Source organism: Cupressus sempervirens, chromosome 5 (assembly GCF_028749045.1).
Source record: "Cupressus sempervirens isolate cs-2001-9-10 chromosome 5, ASM2874904v1, whole genome shotgun sequence".
NCBI classification, from domain to species: Eukaryota; Viridiplantae; Streptophyta; class Pinopsida; order Cupressales; family Cupressaceae; genus Cupressus; species Cupressus sempervirens.
In genome coordinates, this window is record NC_143122.1 from 507,731,511 (window position 1) to 507,757,333 (window position 25,823).

The following is a 25,823-nucleotide window of genomic DNA, read 5'->3' on the forward strand; positions in this document are numbered from 1 at the left end:
AAGTTTTTTAAGAGCTTCAATAGTAGCAATGCTATTGAGATTATGATTTTCTTGAGAAAGCTAAGTTTCCAATTTATCAAATTCATTACAAAGCTTATCAACTTGCAAAGGAGGAACTCTTAAAGCATCATCATCATCATCATGGGATGAGTGTCATCACAAGTCCTTGAAAGAAAAGAGGAATCATGATCAAAGGAGAAGGCCATATTTGGCCATAACTAGATAAATCTTAAACATAAGTAAGCACATGATCAATGGAGGCAGCAAAAATTACCAATAAATCTGAAATTCTTAGGCATTGCAACATATCTAAGCATGTTGAAAAACATTTGAAGATCATTCCTATCAACACACAAAATTTCTTTGATAATCTTTCTTAGTAAGACTTTTTATTGTTTGTTAATTTCCATTGAAGTTGGTTTTTAGAATATTATAAAAATTTTAACTTTTAGAATTCTTGATGCAAAATTATAAAAAATACAAAAAAATAGCAGAAAAAATTAAACTTACCAACAAACAAGATAAAATCATAATTTGAAAAGTCAAATTTGGTGGGAAAGAGGGGGAGCTAAGAGTGAACACTTGCTACTTTATAACTTGTGTATCAAAGGATAGTGAATGATACATATATTGAAACACACACACACACACACACACACACACACACACACACACACACACACACACACACACACACACACACACACACACACACACACACACACACACACACACACACACACACACACACACACACACACACTTATGTACACATAGATGTGTATATTTCTCTATCAACTTAATTAATTTTTTAAATTTTAGACTCAAATATTGCATTTTGAATCATTTAACATGTACACGTAAAAAAAATCTAAGATAATGCTTAATATTTTAAAGTCAACTCCATTTTTTTCTTCAATATTACTTAAATATTTATAGATATTACCTACAACATAACAAAGCATTCATAAACAATTTCAAACTATACCATTTTGATCTTTTCACTATGTTAAAAGAAAAATAAATAGACAAATCTATTTTATTATTTAGGCTACGTTAATTATGTTGAGATATGATAGTGACTAAGAGATTTTTTGACAAATAAAATTTACTTCTACCTTTACATATAAAATAAAATAATAGAGCTCATGTTATTAAACTTTGATAAAGATCTAGAAAGGGCACATAAGACTATCCAAGAAGGATTACAACATGAGGTGTTCATTATATCTGCATTCACTCGATATGTAAACGATTAAGCCGTAGGATAAAATTTACATTTAATTCAAACAAATAACATTTACATTTTTATTTCACAAAAATTAGTACCTAAGGTACTCCACTAATATCATGCTTTTCTCGTATGCTATATACATATAAAGAGAAAGAAGTGGGATAGCTGGTGTACACTAAGAAAGTGTCCCACTCCAAACCCTTCTATCCAAGGGATTCCATTGAATTCAGATGACTTGGATGCCAACTTGGAGCTCCCTATCCACAGAGTGCAAGAGAGTGTGTTTCAAGTACAAGAGCTCTTTGCTAAGCCTTAGGAGTACTCTTCTTGCTAGTAAACCATGCAATGAGAGCTTCCAAAGACAAGATGCAAGAGTGCAAATGTCTACAAGGAGTCCCTCAATGATGCAATGCAAAATGGAAGCTAAGCTAGAAATGAGAATGCAAAGCGCAACTATTCCAAACAATATGCAAGTATTAAAAATCCAACTAATTACTATGTAAGCTAAGCTATTGTAAAGAAACTAAATTAACATGCAACTATGCTAAAATACTATATGCTAAAAATGCCATGGATGAGAGAATGTAGACAAGAAATAGAAGTTTTCCACAAAGAGCTCTCAAGAACTCGAATGGTAAACCTACAACATAACAATACTGAAGAGTGTGGATCCTTTGAGGGGGAAAGATCTCTCCCTTTTAAAGTCATATGGATGCTAGAGATCAAGATGAATATGGTGGATGATCAATGGTGGAATTCAAAAATAGGAGTGATCCATGTGCACACACAAGTCAATGAATAGAATATAAGTTGACTTGTTATATAAGACAAAAGTCACAAAGCCTTTTCTTTTAATTTGAAAATTGAAAAAGGACTTTATGTGTGCACTTTAATGGGTTGGAAGAGTAGGGTCTTTTATTTAATTAAAAGAGGACATTTTCTTTTAATCAAATAATGAAATTAGGATAGCATAGTCAAACTATAGGTTATAATCAAAATAATTGAATATTAGCAATTTGGTCTAGGTAAATGATTAATTAATTTAACCAAAATGCTGAGAAGGGGGTTAATAGTCTAGATGACCATTTTTAGGTGGTTACATTTGCTTCTCTTTGACTAATGTGTGATCAATCCGGGAACACATTACATCAAAGAAAACATAAGCCAAGTAGGAAGCGATATATATAAATATCTGATTTCGAAGAATGAAATGCAAAAAGAGATAGCAAATCCTGAATGTACAGCCTAATAACAGTAGTACTAAACACTAGGAAAGAGATGATGTCAGAATTCAAGAAAAATGCTAACACCTAGCAAAGCAAATATATCGAGAGCAAGTGAAAAAATCAAATAAATGCTCCTAAGAAATAGATAGCTATAGCAAGTGATGATAAAGTATTTCTAACCCCCTCAGGATTGAAATCAAAATGAGGTAAGGGGATGCATAAATGAGTGAGATATCAACAAATCAAGACTTAACAGTATCCAAGATGATATATAGATGATTAGAATGAAAGAGTGACTATTGAGGAATGATAGAATGCCCTAGTTTGACTAGAGTTGACCAAAGGGATACAACATAAAAATGAGGTCAAATCAAGTAGAAAGATGATTTTAGACATGAAAGGGCAAATTTGAGTAGATATGAAGCATGGAAATGATAAAGACATAAAGAAATGAAGATGCTCTGGCAATGATTTAGAGATTAGACCTTAGAAGGTCAGTTAATTGCTCAAAAGAAGGTGGAAATTTTAAATGCAATTTTGACTATCAATATGAACTCAGATTTTGATTTCAATCTCAAAAATGGATCCAAGACGTTGAAGTTAGCCAGGGGTGCAATTCTTGCATAATTCTAAGAGTTTAAAAATGAGGTAAAAAATGAGGTCAAAAATGAGGTCGGAAGCTATAAAAGGGGCTGAAGTGTCATTTTCAAATCATTTTTTCCTTTGTGATTTTTGAGATCTTTGTGAGTGGTCAAGAGAGCATTATGGATTTGGTGAACATTCTGACTCACTGTCATCGTTTTGAGTGTAGCCGGTTGCACAACTGACCAAATCACTATGGGGTGCCAGTAAGTGACTACTTTTTTGTCATTTTTTTGAGTTGTTTTGTCTTTTTCACACATTTTTAGAAGTATAATGCAGAATATTGGGTGATATTTTAAAACTATCGCACAGGTACCTAATAAAATATTGCGCAATATTTTGCATCAAAAAAGTGTTGCACGAATAGTTTTAGGTATGTCTTATGGGACACACCCATTTGTTGCCTAGACCAGTACGAAATATCGCATGACTAAATTGTATCACACTACTTTAGAAAAAGTATCATACGTTATCATTCCAACATTTTATGTCACCTACATGTAGGAAGAAGTATCACATAGCCAATTTTTGAGCATTTTTCATTGATTTTTTGTGTTGTGATAATGTTTGTGATGCATTACTAATGTGTATATGTCATGTGTTTATAGGAGGTGTTTCCTGTGCTTCTTATCAGAGCCCCCAAAGTGGTGGGGTTGTGAGTTGTACAACATTTGACTGATGATGAGCTTGTTACCATATCGACTATGGGGTTGAGATGGGTTATACGCATGCCCCATTTATGGGTGAACCATGAGTTGTTGACCACACTGGTTGAGCGGTAGCATAGTGAGCATAACACCTTTCACTTCCTGACCAGAGAGGCCTCGATCACATTAGAGGATGTGTATCGTATTCTTTGAGTGCCTTGTTATGGTGATTTGATAAGTTGTATGTTTGATTGCTTTACTGTGCTTTTGCAACTTGAGTTTGATGTAAGGTGTACTAATGTCAATTTTGATGATGTGTCATAGGTGTACTATGATCAGACCCTGACAGAGGGGTGAGTAGTGATGTAGTAGATGTTTCAAGATTTTACCATCTTGGACCACCATCTGAGTTGGGAGCGACTCATTGATGAGTATGGTGAGGATTACCTTCTTCTGAGATTGCCATGTTCTCTGCTAGCTCAAGCTTTGGTGAAAAATATAAGCCAGAAGGGCTTCCTATTAGGATGGGGTCAATTGGTGGTGGATTTGATTACACGGCCATGTAGGATAGCATGGGGGCCAGCAATACTGGCAGATATGTATCATGAGCTTCATGAGATAGTATACCATAGTGGTCACTCTTGGGCATGTGGAGTAGTATTGACATAGATCTAGGCTTGGGAGCACATTGCTGTGATTTGACCAAGGGTGCAACCATGAGAGTGGAGCTAGTCATACATTTTTTGGTATACAGGTTTTGTCTCGCAGACTCATTGTGAGGATGTGACATATTACCGCCACATTTTTGATGAGCTGACAACATTTACATGGTAGCCCTATAGATAGTACCATAGATGGTTGGATTCCTAGGAGTTAGATTACGTGAGATATAGCAGGCCACTAGTGGGTAGACACTCAGAGATCATGGAGCAGTTTGTGATTAGCTGGGTATGGCGGCAGTTTGTAGAGTGATAGGTGATATTTGTGGAGACCACCACCTATGCTCACTTTCACTCTAATGAGGTATGGGGATGGCTACTGATGTTAGGTTATTAGACAGTATTGTGAGATATGGTAGCTCTAGTGTGAACTCCTTGGGATTATCACCCAGATGTGGCAGATGTAGGAGCAGACCTATTTATATGAGAGGTAGAGGCATCCATTTCCTTAGTTTACAGAGCCAGATGTGCTTCTTGTAGTAGGGGTACATGAAGGAGGTAGAGGTAGAGGAGGCAGAAAGATGTAGGTTGGAGAGGGTTCCCACTTTGGGAGGAGGAGGACGTAGGCATAGGCTACTAGGCAAGAGGAGGAGGAGGAGGTACCATTGAGGTGACAATGAGCTGTATGGGTGGAGGTGGAGGCAGAGTAGCAAGCTCGAGGAGATGATGCTCAGATGCCAGTATTTGTAGTTTGGAGGCTGAGTTACAAGTAGCTTGAGTGACTATCACAGTACAAGATTAGCAGCTCATGAATGAGCAAGCATGAGGGGATGAGCTACGTAGGGAGCAAGATCTGGCAAGAAAAGTGTCATCACATTATGGTGCACACACTACATATTACTATGTCGCCTATAGGGGTGTGGTGCTGCTAGGGTAGGGGCTTCTTGACTATTGAGAGTGGGCTAGTAGGTCAGAGGGTGTGGTACAACCACTACATAGGAGACAGGCTCCGCTACTAGGCCCACCACTAGCTGGATAGGGTGCGAGCTAGTCATAGGCTGATTGTGACAGTTTTGACAATTTTAGTTGTACTCCATGTATTTTTGAGATGGATATCCAGATTTTGGATCTCACATTTGTATATATGTACTATGATTCATTGAGATATATATGAGATACTGGATTTTGATTGATAGATTTGTGCACTTGTCTTATTTTGATGGATGTTTTAGCATTTTAAGTTTTCATGTGATGTCTCAGTTTCTATTTCTTGCTCATGTATGTGTTGCTTTGATGTTTATGTGTATATGCTCATGTATATCTCTCATGTATGATGCTTTACCTCTTATGTATATGATATAGACTTATGTTTCTAAAAATATGTGACACTTGGATAGATTGAATGTGATGTTTAGATTAACCCCTTGTGATGACATGATAGCAAGATGAAGTGAAAGATCAAGAAGGTAAAAAGATATGATAAAGAAGAAAGAAAAGAAAGATGTGAAAGCAGTTAGCTAATATGTCCACAAAAAAGGATGAAGAGAGAGCTCTCCCCATATGCATGAATGTAAAACTAGACTAAAGAAATAAACCTATAATGCAAGCTAATATGCAAAGTGGTTTACCAGCAAGAAACACATAATATTTAGACTCTTTTTTCATCATTGAGCATTTATTAGGGACATCATGATCATACAACCATCACTAGTATAACTATGAGGATATGAATATGATCGATATTAGATAGGTATGTGGAAACCCAATCTAAGCATCAAAGGCATATAACTCAAGATGACTATGTGATTAGATTCCCTAAGTTACACCCATATCAAGGCATAAGCACCAACATAACCTCAAAGTGTGGTCTTGCGAAATAGTCAAGGATGACACGTTTATAAGTCAAAGTGTCAAATAGGACAAGCACAAATAATTTAAACACTATAGACAAATAAAGTATACCCACAAGTAGAAATCAACAAAACATGCCCCATGCCCCTCGTCTTCTAGCACATGACATCCTTGAAAGACTATTAGTGAGGGAACATATAGCAAAGAAATTGTCATAGATAGCACACAAAGTAGATAAAGTTCATCATAGCTCAGTCATTCAAATGTTAAAGTGCATGTGTGTAAGTCACTTGGATATTTCTTCAAGACTTGAATTTGATAGTGAGAAATATCGCATAATCGAAGGCTATAGGTAAACTATCTGAAAAGTATTGAGGAACACTTGATGTCAAGTTGGGGGTAATGTTGAGAAACACTATTGTGTGAGTTGGTAAAGAAACCCTAATTCACAAGGAGACCTCAAATAGGCTAAGCAACTATGCCCCCAAGACAAGGACAAGAAACAATCCCAAGCTAGGAAATGTATAGCAAAATAGGTGATTGAGACTAATAGACATAGGTGGAAGGGTCTCAAGTAGCGTCTGTTTTTAGGTTTTCACCACTTGGTAGATTATTTCAATACTTTTTTCAAAAAAAATTTTGGTGATACATCAAAGCACCTATTGCTAGGCTTTCACTAAGATGATCATTTTTTTAGGACATTTTCTAATTTTGAGGATTTTTTTTTAGGATCATAGATATCTACAAGATAGCTGAGTAGTGAGCCTCTAGGCATAAAACTTCTTCAAATATAGGACATTGATAGGCTCTGCAAGTTCTTCACCTTCAAGAGTAGACAATTGATAAGCACCAAACCCAAATACTATTGTGATAATGTATGGGCCTAACTAGTTAGGTTCAAACTTTCCCTTCTGCTCTCTATGTTGTTGATTTTTGGGATTCTGTCTAAACACAAGTTCACCAACTTGAAACTCACATGAGTGAACTTTCTTGTTATACTCAGTAGACATGCATTTCTGATAAGCCCTCATGTGATAAAAACCAACCTTACAACATTCATCAAGAGTCTCTAATTCCTGTATTTGCATAGCTCTATGGTGTTCATCAGTTATCAACCCATGTAAGGAGACTCGCAAGGAGGGGATCTCTACTTCTAATGGGAGGAAAACCTCAGAGCCATAGACTAGAGGAAAGGGTGTGGCCCCTATAAAAGTATGAATGGTAGTTCTATAGGCCCAAAGTGCCAAATTTATCTATAGGTACCAATCTTTCCTAGACTTGTAAGCCATGCGGTGTAAGATTTTTAGTAATATTTTGTTGGAGGCCTCAACTTGTAATTCCCTTGAGGGTAGTATATAGTGGACCAATGTTGTTTTATTCAAAATTTATTGCACAACTATTTGAGGTCCTTATTCTTAAACTGTCCTCCATTATTAGTGACAATGGAGGAAGGAATACTATATTGACAAATGATGTGATTCAGTATAAATAGGGCAACATGTTTGCCTGTGGTAGTAGATAGTGGCACAACTTCAACCCATTTCATGAAATACTTAGTTGCCATAATGATGAATTAATGACCACTATGAACTTGGGAGAATTTTTCCTACCAAGTCAAAGGCTCATCATTGAAATGGCCAATATGTCACAAAGGGAATCAATTCACGTCTAGGAGCATGAATTAAGTTGCCATGAAGTTGACATTTCTGATAGGACTTGGCATAACGAAGAACATTAGCTTGCATGGTTGGCCAGTAATAACCCACCCTAAGAAGTTTTCGAGCAAGTGTAAGGCCATTAGAATGTGCCCCACAAATTCCATCATGGACTTTGGCAAGTTCCTTTTCAAAAACTTCTAGTTCTAAACACCTAAGCAACATTCCATCTAGACTCTTCCTATACAAGTCACTAGAGACCAAAGTGTAATGTGAGGCATTGTGGAGGAATTGGCATTTTTGGTTGTGCATGAGGTTCTTAGGAACAATTTGATGATGTAGGTATGAGAAGATAGCTGCATAGCAAGAGGAATCGTGACCTACAATAGTACAAATCACTTGGTTATCTGAGGAATCATAGGTAGGATGATGCAGTTATTCCACCAAGAACTCAAATTATGATTAATGTTCTTTTAGTTAGAGGATAGATGCTAGAGTGGAAATAACATCAGCAACCTTGTTTTCTACTCTAGGAATTTGCTGGAATGTCACAAAAGTGAAATAGTTCCTTAGAGCATCTATCAATTTTTTGTAAGGTATCAACTTGTCATCCTTTGTTTGATAGTCATTGTTTACTTGGTTGATAACAAGTTGAGAATCTCCATAGATGTGTAATTTAGTTATTCTCCATTCAAGGGCCATTTTGATCCCATTTTTTAGTGCCTCATATTCTACAATGTTGTTTGTACAAGGGAATAAGAGTTTATAAGATTTGGGGATCGTATATCCATGAGGCGAAATAAACAAGATACTTGTTCTAGCTCCATTTTGTGTATGAGAACCATCAAAGAATATTTTGAAGTGCTCTTAGTGATGTACATAATTGAGGCATCTAGAAATTTAACTTGCATGGTGTTGTATCCTCTAGTGGAAAATTAGCCAATTGGTTAGCTATAGCTTGTTCTTTGATTGCTTTACGTTTGACATACTAAATGTCAAATTCTGAAAGAATCAACATCCATTTAGGTAGACAACTAGTAAGTGCAACTTTGCTCATTAAATATTTCAAAGGATCAATTTTAGCAAATAGGTGAAATGTATGTGCCAACATGTAATGTCAAAGTTTTTAAGAAGCAAAGACCACTACAACACAAGCTTTCTAGATACTGGTGTAGTTCATTTCATAAGAAACCAAAGTTTGATTGATGTAATATATAGCCCATTCTTCACTAGTCTCATCACTTTGGGCTAATAGTGCTCAAAGGGAAGAAGTTGTAGCTAACATATACAAGATCAAAGGTTTGCCTAGAATAGGTGGCATCAAAATTGGAGGTTTTTCCAAGTACCCTTTGATTTGGTCTAGACTTTGTTGACACTCATCGTTCTATATATAAGTAGAGCCTTTATGCAAATTCTTGTCAAAAGGTTGAGCTTTATTAGCCAATTGAGAAATAAATCTTCTTATGGATTGTAGACATCCTTGTAGACTTCTAAGTTGGATGATATTTCTTGGAGGTGGCATTTCCATGATAGCATGGACATTTTTAGGATCAACTCAATACCTTTTTCTGAGATAATGCAGCCTAGCAATTTTCTAGAAGTGACACCAAAGGCACACTTTTTTGGGTTTAGCCTAAGTTGGAATCATTCCATACGGTCCAGTATCAGACTAAGGTCTTCAAGATGTATGTCTCATTTTTTAGATTTTACCAATGTGTCATCAACATAGTCTTCCATATTTTTATGCATCATATCATGTAATATGGTGGTCATTGCTCTTTGATAGGTAGCACCAGCATTTTTGAGCCCAAAAGGCATGACATTCCATTAGAAAGTATGCCATGCACATGTAATGGCTATCTTCTCTTGATCACCTGAAGCTATCTTAATTTGGTTATACCCAGAAAATTCATCCATGAGGGAGTATATTTCATGACCCATAGTCATGTCCATTATCATCGATATTTCGTAGCTAAAAGTCATCCTTGGGGCATGCTTTGTTAAAGTCTCTGAAATCAGTACAAACTCACGATAGTTTTATCATGTTTGGATACAGGTATGATGTTGGAAATCCATTTTGTATAGTCAATAGGTCTAATAAAATTTATAGTCAAGAGTTTTTCTACTTTTGCTTTCACCAATAAGGCTACATGTGGATGCATCTTTCTTAGTTTTTGTTTAATAGGTTTGATATCAGGAGAGATAGACAAATGATGCATGATAAGATCTGTGTCAAGTCCAGTCATATCTTAATACATCCATGCAAAATTGATCTTCTTATCTTGAAAGAATTTGGTAAACTATTCTTTTTCCTCAACTGACAATGATTGAGCTACATGAATAATTTTAGGAGATTCCTCTATCCCCAAGTTGATAGGCTGTGTGGGTTCTCCAAGTTGATAGGCTATGTGGGTTCAATGAGAATTGATGATCTATCCTAAAAATAGCTTAGAAGACTACCAAGTACCTCATCTACAAGTACCTAAGAGAGGTTTTCACCATTAGATATGTCTTTGTTTTTACTATTTTTAGGTTTAGATACCGCCATAATGTGGTTTTTGCCATCTGACCATTTATTCTTTCTTTTAATTTTATGACTAAGGTACTTGATATTTGATTCTATCATATGAATTGTGGGTTCATTGGTGGAAGAAGTGATAGGTTCAATGGTGTTTAGGTAATAGGAAGTCTCATAGTTTTTTTGGAAAGACTAGATTTCAAGTCTTTGATGTTAAATGGACCAATCTATGAGATCGGGATGGATCAATGAGAGTGAGGTGGAAGCTTCAAGGTTGTTAATGTGAAAATAGTCATCTTTGGTGACATGTGAAGTTGAGCCTATAGTGAATGTCACAAAGGAGTCCAGATTAGGAATAGACCTAGAGGGACCAACATGGTCCACTAAAGCATTTTGCAAGCCAAACTCATCTAACCCTATACTAAACTCATCTACCTCATTTGGTTGGGTTGCATAGGCATGAATAACATCCGCTCCTAGTTCACAAGAGGCATTTGATAAATTTTCCTATTCACACTCTTGAGAGTCTATACTATGATCTCTAGCAATTAGAGAAGCAATATTTTGTCTAATCAATCCTCTATTCAAGTCTTCATGGTTAGATTCATGTTGTTTCAACTATAGAGAGGTGGAAGCTTTAGCATCACCATTGGTAGTTAGTGTCTCTTCTCCCCAAAGGAGAGAAGTTATAGGTAGAAAGTCCTCATCTTGCAAAGTGGTAGCAACAAAGGGAGGATCATCATCCTTTGATTCACTAGATATGGGTGTTCTTTGAACAAATGTTGGTATATCATCCTCTAACCCAAATCCTAGGCCAGTAGTATCTCAAGATCATGACCTTGAGTATGACTTAAAGGTTCAACTAGAGCTTTTTTATTACCAGTTACAGACCCGTGGCCTTGATAACCCATGTTTACAAGAAACTTATATCATTTTCCATAACATTTAGGATAAATGGGAGTAGTAATTGTGATATCCTCCTCATCTTCCTCTCCCCTATAGATCCAATATTTAATTGCTCATTCTTCTTTCTCTATATCTAGAGGAATTGAAGACTGCACAAAAGTGCCAAAATGAGTCATGGTAGAAGCAGAAGGCTTCTTTTTAGTAGATGGTTTCCCATAAGACTGAGGGGAAATAGGTAGAGAAAAAATGGAGTCTAGAGTGTATTTGCCCATACCAAGGCTCATCATTTTTTATTTCTATTCACACTCTGTAAAGGACAGTGTTAGCTCATGAGAAGAGTGATTATGTGGAACCAGTGTTTCAGCAGTATATAATGTGTTGATAGACATGGAGTTGTCACCAAGGACAATGATTTTAGTACCATTAAAATAAAACTCAATGCATTGATGGTACATAGAGGGTACTGCTTTCATGTCATGAATCCATGGTCATCCCAACAATAAATTGTATGCAAGTGGTATGTCTAATACTTAGAAAATGACATCCTTCTCAACGTGACCAACTCTGACTAGAAGCACAATTAAACCTTTGGAAGGTTGTTCGACCTCATCATAGGCTCTTATAGTGATTTTGCACCTAGGGTCAATGGCAAATTTAGACATGCCCAACTAGTTGAATGAAATTATGTTTAACCTTGCACCATTGTCTATCAAGATTTGACGAATGTAAGTGTGGAAGATTTAGACTTTGACATAGAGAGCAAGATTGTAGGGATGATTGAGAGCTTGGTCATCTTCTTTAGAAAAGGTGAGGTAATGAGGTTAATAGATATGGTTCACCATAGATTGGAAGCATTCCACATCAATATTTGTGGGAACATTGGCAAAACTTAAAGCTTTTTGGAGGATATTCTTGTGTAAAGGGGACAATTCTAACAACTCAAAAATGGAAATTTGGGCTAGGGTACATTGTGATTGGCTGACAAGGTCATAGTTGGAGATCCTAGAAATAGTTGGTTGTTTAGAAGATGAAGCATTCTTAGGATCATGAGTAACTTTAAGGACAACCTTAGATTGCCCCCTAGTAACGACATAAAGTGGTTCACTTTGTGAAGAGGAAGATTTGGTCACTTAGAGCACCACCTTAGGTCTAGAGTCATTATGGTGTTGAGAAGCATTGCACATTTTTAAGACAAATTTGGGTCATTCATCTTCATGTTGGTTGTCATCATTAGAACTTTCCATGCATAAATACTCAATAGGCTCAAGCATGTCTATAAAATTTTCTGTGTCAGCATAAGCATAACTAATCTTGGCATCATGATTCTTTTTAGCAGCTTTGGAGGTTTCACCTTTCTCGTATTCTACAAGGGTTGTTTAAAAGCTTTATGGTCAGCATATTTGACGAGGCCATTTGTGACAACTTTGTCTTCCTCAATAAGATCTTCATTTATGTCTTTGAGCTTGAAACAATTTTCAGTGTTGTGACCCTTGCTTCAGTGATAACTATAGATATGATCCTCTCTCCACCATAGGGGTTTGATAAGTGGGTCATAGGGTTAGGAATTATCTGGTAAAGTAAGCAGCTTATTTTTAATTAAATTTTTTAAGACTACTTTGTAAGGCTCATCTATTGGTGTATAAACATGTCATTTCTTGGTAAACTTAGAGCTCTTGTCAAATGTTTGTGGTTTCACATTTTCTTGTTTCTTTGTAGCATAGATGGTAGTAGAAAGGATAAACATAGGTTCCTTGGTCTTAGGAGTGTCCACTACTCCATCATTGACAAAATACTTGTTTTTATTTTAAGGTTTTCCTTTGTCTTTACCATTTCCATTATTATGTTTGTCTTTGTTTATAAAAATGTCACCCTTTTTGATAGCAACATCTTTAATGCGATACACACTCTCAACCATGGAATTTAAGGATGTGAATAACTATTTTCTTAGATCAAAGTATAGCTCTAGTACAAGTGCATTGACAAAAATGTCAATTTTTTTAGCCTTAGGAACTTGCCAAGGGTACCGAGAGTATAAGGATCTCGATCGTTGAAGATATGTTGCAAAAGGTTCTCCTAGTTTTTGTTTGATGTTATAGAAGTCCAACATAGTTACAGGATGTTGAATGTTGTAGGAGTATTTCTAGATAAAGTGTTGTGCAAGTTCATCAAATTTTTTAAGAGGGGGACTCAATTTTGTGAACCATTCCGTAGCTTGCCCTCTTAGACTCCTAGGAAACAGACGCATAAGAAACATGTCTTCATGCATAAAATCCATGCTAAGAGCATAAAAATGCCTCACATGATCATGAGGGTCACCATTTCCATCATATTTTTCATACTTAGGAACCTTTATATCCTTAGGAAATGGTAGCATGTATAGACACCTATCAAATGGAAGAGCACATATTGAATCAACAAATGAAGTTTTGGGTGGCTATTTTGAAGTTTGCACTTGTGTAAATTGTTTCCTCAGTTCTTGTATTTTTTCCCTTAAGATTTCAGCTTTAGTGGGTTCTTGTTTTTTAATTATGCACTCCACATCAAAATCTTGAGGGAGTTTCCATCCCCTTGCTCCCATGTATCGGAAGTATTGGTCTCAATTTTACTCTAAAGATCTAAGCATCAATTTTTGAGCAAGACTATCTTGTTGGAAGTTTATAACATCTTCGAAAGTTATTTCTTCATCACTTTCGTGTTGAGAAGGGCATGTGCCCGTGGTGACTCTAGGAGTTCTTGGAGGTGTGTTGTTGCCATCATTGCCATCAAAAGGATTTTGAGAGCAAGTCCCCCTGTTCCCTTCATGGCGGGTATGGTTATCATTTTCAGCTCATTGATGTTCTTTTTCCATAGTGTACATGGCTTCTAGGATCCTTTGGTTCTCATGCACTTGTTCTTCTAAGCGACGTTGGACTTTATCAGGGTGCACCATGGTGACCAAATTGTTTTCACCCTTAGGTGTCTCATAGGGTGTATTGAATGGATTTTCAAAATTGTAAAGAAAAATATGCTAAATGTTGGCTGTTTGTGTTTGAGTAAATTTGGGGTCCTCCATATAAGGTTGTCTGTGAGGATGCCTAGGTGGTGTTTTCAATGTCTTGAAGACAAAAGGGGCATGAGTACCACTACCAACTTGAAATCTAGTCGTAATCGGCATGTAAGGATTTTTCTTTGCTTAATAGGACAAGAAAAGTATGTCAAATTTGAAGCTCTTACAATCAAGATTAGTTACTTGTCAAAGTATAACAAATGGCTTGTCAAACAATGTTCAAGAATTTACATCACCAGTGACTTCAGCCGAGTGAGCGAGCAAGAAGCTCAATAGAAAGTAGCTAGTATAGAATGGTAACTAGATTTTGACAAGTGATTTATCAATGATGTTTCAAGACTTACATCTAACGAACTAAACCCATCTTTTCAACCTGAGATAGCACCTAGCAAATGGATGTGCAATGAGGACCAGAAAAGACTAGGGTGACAAGACCCTAGATTAGAAAAATCAAAACACAGACCCTATTTTGGTAGCAATTAATCTCATGCACTTTCTTATAGACCAGGCAATAGTGAGATAGCATAATATGTCGTACGACACAGTTTAGAATACTAGTACAATACTTCTCTCCTAAGTGACAATTCACACAAAGTGAGATGATAGATCTCAGTATAGTAGGGCAATAGACTTTATAGCAAAAGGGCAACACAATTTTGAGAAAAAACTATCATGTGATATTTCTCTAGAGAACAGGTGATAAAGTGCCAATTTTTGTGCAAAAAGGACCAGTTTTGATTCCAAAAGTTTATATTTCAATTTGACAATCATGTAATTTTTAGATAAGACATTATGGGATTTTTGTGTGTGTCGATTATCAGCAAGGTTTGCAAACAGTAGGTGTTTTAACATGTCTCAAACAATTGAACAAGGGTAAAAACAACATTGCCAACACACATTTGTGATATCAGAACAACCTTCCTACCAACATTACCTAGATGTTTGATTTGTAAGAATGTTAACACTGGTCAACACATTCAAAAATAGTAGCCAAGCAATCTACCTTAGAGTCACGGTTCACTACTCAACAACTTGGCCCACGCTTGATGCTCCTTTGCCTCACACCAAGCAGTTGCTCACAAGAGATATTGGCTTTTTCATGGAAGTTCCATAAGCACAACCAAGAGAACACATACGGTGAGTGTAAATCTTGGAGTGATCTAGGTAGTCCACTAGGATCAATCCTTGCACCAAGAAATTGAGATAATAACCTAGGGTGTTTAGAGAGGGCTTCCATTCATAATGTTCATCTTGCACCCTATAATGCTTGTATATATATATATATATATATATATATATATATATATATATATATATATATATATATATATATATATATATATATATATATATATATATATATATATATGTACATATATATATATACACATATATATGTACATCTATATATATACATATATATGTACATCTATATATATACATATATATGTACATCTATATATATACATATATATGTACATCTATATATATACATATATATGTACATCTATATATATACATATATATGTACATCTATATATATACATATATATGTACATCTATATATATACATATATATGTACATCTATATATATACATATATATGTACATCTATATATATACATATATATGTACATCTATATATATACATATATATGTACATCTATATATATACATATATATGTACATCTATATATATACATATATATGTTTAAATATATATATACATATATATGTTTAAATCTATATATATACATATATATGTTTATATATATATATATATATATACATACATATGTATATATATATATACATACATATGTATATATATATACATATATATTTAATTTAAAAGTTGAATGATATTTCGTAGTGAGACTTTATGAAGTTGCGTCATGACTCACAATTGGAAAAGCATTTTAAAAATGCTATTAAAATAAATAAAAATAAAAATTATTATAATGGAGGGCGGGATATACCCCACCCTCCGTACCCCACTGATTCCATGTCAAAATTTAATTAAGCGCAGAGCTTCATTTCTTACCACCCTCGGTGTTGGTGTCTGATGCAACTCTGCGTATCACAGAGTACCTGTGTACGCATGGTACCTGCGAACCGCAAGTTGCATGATCTTTATTGCATCGCACGTAATTGGCACAGCGATTTTTAAATCGCTTAAGAATTCAAAACGCCTCACTTTAATATGATATGAAGTTTGAATTTCGGTTGAAGTTATTAAATATAATTATTGTATATATATATATATGTATATATGTATAAATATATATATATGTATATGTATAATATTATATTGTAATTCAATTTTGTAAATATAATGAAGTATTGAATATTAATCATTATATATATATATATATATATATATATATATATATATTATTAATAAAACTTTATTTAAGTAATTAATCAAGTTAATTAAATTGTGATAATAGATGAGTTTAAATATTTAAGTTCTTAATCGACTTATTGAAAATGATAAATGATAAATGATTAATAATAATTTGTGAATTATTATATTGTTTTTATAGTGGATATTAAATAATTTAGAAATGGTAATTTTATTCTACGAAGATGATTTAAATTTAGAGACTCTAAATGATATTGGATTAAGATTGAATTATTATGTTATTGGTTAATACATTTGATATACCTTAATGGTGTTAAGAGTTAGCCAAATATTAACTAATGAAGTTTATGTAAAGATTCTCTAGATCGATTAATAATAGTTTTGATGAGTTTATTATTTATTAATGTTTGTTGGGTCAAACAAACTATTAATAAATAATGGTTTAAATAGTTATCAATTAATTTGATTAGAGCTAATCTAGTGAAGATTATTTTATGAATGAAGTTTTGTAAAAGATATTGATTTTGGATTTGAAGTATAATTGATCAATTGATATTCATTGAGTTGATATTATAACTATGATATTAATAATTAAGTTGTGCGATAGAGTCTTATTTGAAAAGATTAATGATAATATGAATTTATCAAGGGAATATTAGTATTCATTGAAAGAATGACGAATGCGGTCATTATAAATTTATTAATAAGATTCTCAATATAGCTTGTTATTAAATATTAACAAGTTATTATTGAACTATTAATATGATTATTTGTGTACTGAATTATAGTTACTTTTGACTTACAAAATTATAGTTAGTTATTAGTCAACTTATATTAATTGGAACGTTTCCTTGGATATGTAATTATTAATTAAATTAATTAGAGTTAATTAATTTAATTAATAATCAAGTTATGTAATAGAGTTTTAATTGATATGCTAATATTGATTCCTCTAGCAAAGTTGTGAAGTATTTACATCGAAGTTGATAAGTCGTACTCTCATGACTTGATTAATAACCTTAGATGTTTTAATGGTGAGACTTAGTAATATTGAATTGGAAACTATTAGATGTTAATAGGTCATGGATTGTGTACCTATGTTAATTGGTTGATTTAATTGATCATTTTAATAAAGTTATAATCTTCTTATTCGAAGATTGATAATTGGTTCTTTTATAAATGAATAATGATCCTTTGATTATGTTGAAATGTAGAAGTAACATCAAGGAGGAGTTATCCAATTAGTACTATGGATCTTAGCAAATAAAGCAAATGATTTAATGAGTAAATAATTATCCTTAAGTTATTCTTAGGATAATGCTTTCGGGGAACAAATGGGTTGACTTGTAGGACAAATGATGAAACTTAGACACTTGAAGTATACTTGCAAACAAAAAATTGGAAACCCCTACACATTATTCAACTATGTGAATTTAGTAAACCAAAACATGTGTTTGCATCGTGTATTCTATATGCTTCTTGTTTTGGGTTTTGGGTTAACTAGTGTTGACCAGTCCTAGGTTGTTACCAGAGGCTCGGGGGTTATGAGATGTGATGGCATGTTGATTTTATTTGGTCTCGATCTTTATAAGCCCAACCATGGTTATGTGATCGTATGCTCTATGAAATGTTTGTATTTACTATTGTATTTGTTTATCAGTCTTTTCATGTGTGAAGCTAAGATGTACATGTGTATGAGACACTTGACTTAACCATTATTTTTGAGTCATCGATCAGTTATCCTTGGATTATTTTTCTAGTCGCCATGATGGGACTGAAATGTTGATTTATTTATTGATGATGTCATGTTGTGACATGTTTGACTCAACCATTTTGGAGTCTTTGATCAGTATATTTTGAGATATTCTTGGTTGCTTGTTGAGAACCAATGGATATTGTGATTTGTCTTGAGATATATTTTGGTTATTGAGAACCAATGGATACTTATGATTATCAGTGATGCCTTTAGTTGCCAATAGAGAACTGTTGTGGTCATGATTATTTATGGATGCTTTTCAGATGCTCATGGAGATTTGATGATTTTGATTGTGGATATTTGATGCTTATATTGTGTATATTTGATGATTCTTTTTATGGATTATCTTTTGGATTTTTTTTTACAGTCGCTTGTATAGGACTGTGGTGATTTTATGGTTCCAAGAGCTTAGGGTAGGTAATCTACTTGTAGTGTCGGAAAGTGGCTTGCAATTGGGGCCAAGGCCCTAAGTGGCTGCCAGGGCAACTCATTGTAAGTTTGGTTAATAAGTGATAACATTTACACACTAAATGGGGATTAAATGAACCTAAAAAGATAATTTTTTTGATGTTCTCACCCATGCCTTGAGCGCTTGTACAGGCTAGGATGGGAGTAGTGAGAACACATGGTTGTGACTGTGCATTCCATAGTATGCCTCGTCAGTATGAGAGGATACTAGTGGCCGCATGAGATTAGTATGGACCCGTGGAGTTTAGCTAACTACCAGGGTAACTTGTACGTGATAAATGTGATGACACTTTCTTGCTTGCATAGTAGGTTTCCTACATGTCATTGTGTGCCTCTGGGAATTAGATGTAAATTTTGTGTGTGTTGGAACTTTTGAGTTGGAATTAGGGTGCATTAAAGCATCCAAAATTTTGAAAAAATTTAATTGAGCTAGTAAAATAATTTTTAATTTTTCACTATAAAATTTATTATAAAATGCCCCAAAAATTGTATAAGATGTCCTAGATTACAACAATTCAAACTAAAAATCCTAAAATGGAAAAGAAAACCAACCCTCAAAATTCTTGTCATGCTTAGCACACTGAAGAAGATATTTTTGTAGCCTATTTCAGAACCCAACAAAAGAAGATCTGCTATGAACATTACACTCACATCTAAGGATGATGAATTGTGCTCAAATTGGTTAGGAAGGATTTCACAAGTGGGTAATATCACGTGGTTTTTTATGCCATGAAAGCTATGCCTATTACTAGAGGCAACAATGAGTTCAAGGATACCATGTCTACCATCAATGAGCGTACAATACTAGACCTAACCAACAATTAGAGATAATGTTTTTTAGGACTAATTAAACTATATATTTGCAAATGAATGGCTGCTTGTAATCATACACAAATTGCAAAAGACAATTACATGTGGTCTAACTTAGGCTGACCATAGAAACAAGCACATGCATAAACATTATCATTCATATAAACATCTTCAATATCAACTAGAAATCAAGTCAAGGATAAAGTATACAATCACACTAAGAAATGAAAATATGTTTACAGCTGATAAAAATCATAATGCATGCATAAGGCAAGCTATGAAATAGTCAAATATAAAGGTCAAGAAATGAAAATATGTTTGCAGCTAATAAAAATCATAAGGCATGCATAACGTATGCTATGAAGCAATCAAATATAAAGGTCACTAACTATAATTCAAAATAGTTTTAACTAAAATTCTAGAGTCCTCCATACTTAAGCTGTATGTATTTGACTCTCTCCCCCTTGATCATTCTCAAGAAGCCTTTTTCTCTTTTGGTTTCAACCAAAAAATCATCATAGGCCTTTATCATTGAATCTTCACTAATCGCAAGAATGCTTTTGAGGCCATCATATATTTTCTCTCCAATAGATTCAGAATCCTCTTCATCCACTTTGACAATGTAAGGCTTTAACATGCTCTCATGGATCCTATTCATGGCTTCACAAATGGTATCCATCGAACCATCCATGCTTGCCTTCTTTCTCTTTCCCTTCCTTGATGAAGATGGTGATATTCTTTGACTACCACTTGCACTTGGTTGGTTGGATTGAGCAAAGTCTTCATCCAAATGATTATCACCATCAACTGGTATACTAAAATCCCCAACATCATCAAGATCAATGGCCTCATCCATAATTTTCCATTCTTTCATCTCTTGAGTCATGGCAACTATATGTAGTACCTTATGCCATGTCATTTCCCACAATGAAGGTTAACTCATTATAATATTGGAATGGCTGCCTTTTATACACTTTTACATTTTTGAATTCTTTCCTCTACAAATTGAAAAACAATTGAAATGGTTAGTTGTCTTTTAATACTAAATTTACAAATATAAAGTTATATTTTAAAAAATGAATTTTAAATACCATTTTACCTTCAACAACTCATTCCAAACACTGTCTTCAGCATCCACACACTGTGTACCTTCATTCCAAGCAAAGCCACTTGTATTTCTTAAATCTTTCATAACTCTAAATCTCGCTTTCCATGTTTTCAATTTATTCTTCAAATTATCCTTGGTCATATTTTGCTTTAGCTCATCAATGAACCACCTTTCAATGGCAGTCCAAGTTTCCTTTTTGAAACCACCTTGACCTTTTCGACCTAGCTGTACTTGCTCTTGAAGCAACTTATAGAATTTTTGCTTCATATTCCTAGTCCATAGCACCCTATTCATAGAAGGTGGATTGCTGACTTGTGTTTCTTCAGCCATGCTAAGGAACATAACAAAAATGGGTAAAAAATACTCGACCATATAATAATACTAGACTTTAATAATGTGTATGGAAAAATGAAGATGGTCAAATAAATAAACATAATACAAACTTGCACCAATCAATATACATACAACCACATTATGTATCTACAAAATTCAACATAGATTGCATCAAATAAGAAAACTAAATATCATAAAGTACTCTTTTTGAACTTTAACACGAAATGATTAAGAGATTGTGTCTTGTATTCTCTCTACAATTGTTGTATAACTATATAATTGTTTACCTAAGAAATCAAATAATTACAATATATGCAATGGAAAGTGTGTTTTCCCTTAAATTACAGAACACAAGCACCTAAGATTCTATATAGTGTGGCATAAATCTAATGATTTCTCATGGTCTACTTGAACCAGAGGCAAGTCATTAAAACTTAAGTCTAAAATGTTTTCAACAACACCATTATCAATAGTCAATGACATTCAAGGAAAAAAAATATCTTAACATAGGAATTCAACAAAATCTAAAAAAGAATGCACCTGACTATTCATCTCAATATGTGACAAGCTTAATAAAATGCACACTTGTGCATGGACAAGAATATAAAACAATCTCCCAAACCATTAGAAGGGTGCCAAAAAATTTGTTTTCATTTAAGAATGAGATGTAATATGTGGTTTAGTATAACAATACATAAATGTAAAAAGAAAAACAATGATACGTTGGAAATGAGCAGCTCAACCATGATTATTTTATTAAGGTCAAAAAAGTAAAATAGAAATAACAATATTGGGACATTTCTGCATTAACTTGCCATGAAGAAATAATGAGAATCCAACTTGGTTAAAGAGAGGCAAAATCCATAAAAATAGATTTAAAAAACACTTACTTGGAAATTAAGGTCTAATTCCAAGGGTCAAGTGCACCATAGATTTATGGACAGATACCATTACCAAGATATACATGCCCATTGTCATATCATCATAACATTCAATTTATTGGCCAAGAAAAGTGACAATAAGAAAAAAAATACTATAAAATTGAAAGATTAAGTATTAAACTAGTCATGATCTTCTGATTTGGTCTCTATAGTTGGGCATTTGCAAAAGCAAAAGCAAGTTTGAATCATTGAAAACCCATGCAAAGAATTTTACATCTGCTTGATATGAATTATAATTGCAACTCATGGGGATTATGGTAGCAATAGAGAACATTTAAGACAAGCAATGAAGCCATTGCCCATGCCACTCTATAGAGATGAAGATGTTACTTTCAAATACAAGATATTTTGTATAACTCTTTTGATCATGCTGGCAAGTATAAGATGTTGGACTTGTCCTTCACAGCATGGTCTAGTGGCAAAGATAGACTGAAAAACATGATAATGAAGTAGTTGGATCACTGATAGTCATGCTCTATATTTACCATAGCCATTCTAATGTGGCCTATGACCTAAAAGTATAATCACAACTCCCAAGTAAAAGCAGAACATGATATCCTAACAATCCTCTAAGGTAATCGATACATTACTGATTAAATTTGTCAAGTTAGAACAATAGTATAAATCTATCAAAGTCATTGTGCTTAATTGTTTAAAACTTTAAACCTTCAATTTTGATTGTGGAGACCCTAGTTCAAACCACTTCAATTGTTGATAGATAAATTCGATACCTAACTAGTATTTTAGTGTTAATATCCAAGGTAACTTCAATTTCTTGTGTTGATATCTAAGTTGTCAATCCAAGGTTGATATATCTAAGTGCACCTCAATTTCCCATGTAGTTATCTAGGTTTTAAGTTGAATGTTAATATCTAAGTAAAATTGATTATTGTTGTTCATGCCACAAGGAAGGGCATGTGTCAATTGTGGCTTCCACTGGTTTGAGCCAGCATAAAAGAGCTAACTTGCAAATCAAAAAAGTAGAAAAGATAGGATTTATAATGCATGCTTCCAAAAGTGGAAATTAGGTAGGGTCATGTACTAATTACCCCAATTCACTTAAAAGCTAAAACCAAAAATTATCCCATAGTATTTTTGATACCTCAACAATGGTGCAACTACCATGACATTTGTACATCAGTCAGATATTCAAAGTTATTAATGAGATTAATATTCATGATATATCAAGATTTAACTGTGTAGTTTTTGGTGATTCACACATGAATCTATCTCTCATGAGAATAAATGGAACACTCAGCACTCATTGGATCTAGGTGAAGCACCAAACTTCTCAAGAGGTCACCCATCCCAATATTATGCACACTTAACTACAGATCAATTTCCTCCATGGTTACACCTAGTATGTTTGCAATCCATTTGGAAAACCTTCACCAAGCATTGTGCCTCACAAACCATTCACTAGAAATCCCCTTAAGCTCATCAACCAATAAGTAGAAGATGTTTCTCAATCAATGTTTTGAATTACATTTTATTGATTTAAAGAGTTTGAGTACTACAATATTAGAATAGTTGAAGATCTATAAGATAAAAAATTAGAATAGTTGCAAATCTAAGAGGAGGTTTAGCTCAAATATACATGCATTGTATTCTAGAGACACATCTTCATATCCCAAAACACAAATAAGATATGGAAAAAAATAGAATACAATACAAAATGAGAAATAATACAAAGTAAAATAGCTTATGTGGCCAAAGTCTGCTAAATACTATCAGTCACGTGACAAGAGACTATATAGCACACCATGTTATAATCTCTCAAAATTCTTGACACCAACTCTTCGTCCATTGAAGACGTTAGTTACAAGATATTAGTGTACACATTGAATTACAAATCAAAGAAATAAATATCATAAAAACTCACACTAGTCAATATACTTACAACCACATTATAATGATGATGAAAATATCACATATAATTCATTCATTTGAAATAACACACATGTGTCAATATATATATATCAAAAATATTTGCCAATATATATTTTACAACAAAATGTAATGTTCCAACTACAACTAAGCCCGTGCTTATAGTCTTCCCACATCCTCTGAGCTATTTCATCTCGAAAGTTTCCCCAATCATCTCTAGATCTTGTTGAGTCATCCCATACATCTCAAGTATGGGTACATTTATCCCATCGCACTCATCCTCTTTAGTTTCAACTTCACAAGGAATGTCATCCTCTATTGTAATGAAGTTTTGCAAAATGCAACATGCTGAGACAATCTTAGTCTATGTCATGATTTGATATAGTGTTGCATGCCTCAGGATAAGAAAATGTTGCTTCACAATGCCAAATGCATATGCTCTATTGTATTTCAAAGTGAGGAGTGTCAGTGATTAAATAGGTCTCATGGAGAGTTAATTGGATTTGCTCTACACAATTACTTTAGATGGTAGCATGTACACTGATAAGGGGTGATAAATCTAGGTACATTTGGATATCCCACATCAACCAAATAAAATTTACCTACAAAAATGTACCAAAAGTATATTGATATAACCTTGATACGTCTCTCATAAAATCAAAGGAATTAAACATTTACAAGTTGATTGCAGATACTGGGGTGAACTACTAGTGGATTTGATCTAGACATCACAGAAGCAAGAACACGACTATCTATTGTAGACCCTTCCCAACTAGCAAGAATGTATTGAAACTTATAATCAAAGGAACACACACCCATAACATTTTGTGTTAGGTTGTGTTTTCTATCACGATATTTAGCTTGGTTGTTGACATCAATACTAATTAGTATATGGGTCCCATCTACTACTCCAATACAATCCTACAAATCATGAATTTGCATTAAAATACATATTATTATGAGTAACAATCAACATAAAAAAAAATGACAATAGGAGATGTACCTTGAAGTAGGGATCAAAATGATCCTTCCCAAGAATTTGAGGAGTGTTTGGCTCAGTGGGCAACATATAGTTGGCATGGAGTGCTAAGATAGCCCTCAAGACCTTGTGGAAGTATCTACTAATTGTCTCTCTTGAGTGACCAAAATTATGAGCAATCTTACAATTCCTCAAATTGTGCCCAAGTGTGTGTAGAAACATCACTCATTGTTCTTCTAAAGTGATGTTGCAAGAATCTCCAATGATTCCTTTCTGCCTAAGAACGATAGACAAAAGAAGGTTGTTCTAGTCATATTAAGATGGTCATGGCAATCAGTCTCATTTGAATGAATAATACTCTTGTAAAATAGGATCTCATCTCTTTTGTGGTTATGCCTCTCTCTTCTTGCTTCTTATGCAATGTTGCAATGAATATTACAAGGGCGACAAGAGTAGCGACAAGCACAAGCATGATTCTAGTCCTCCTACCAATGAGACCATGAATCCTTGGATCATTAGCAAGATCTATCAATGACCAAGATAAAAATTAGTACCAAAGATGAGGAGAGAAAAATCTAAAACAAAAATTAGTTTACTAACATGAATATTAACCTTTAAATTATAAGCTTTCCCTATACATTTTAACAAGTTATATAGGTTATTATTATATTTAGAAGGCAACTTTGTATACACCCAATTTTTTGTTATATTAATGAAACTAAAGGTTAGCAGTGAATGTGCAACAATATAGTGACATAGAACTTGCATTGATGCCATTGTTGCACAATGCAC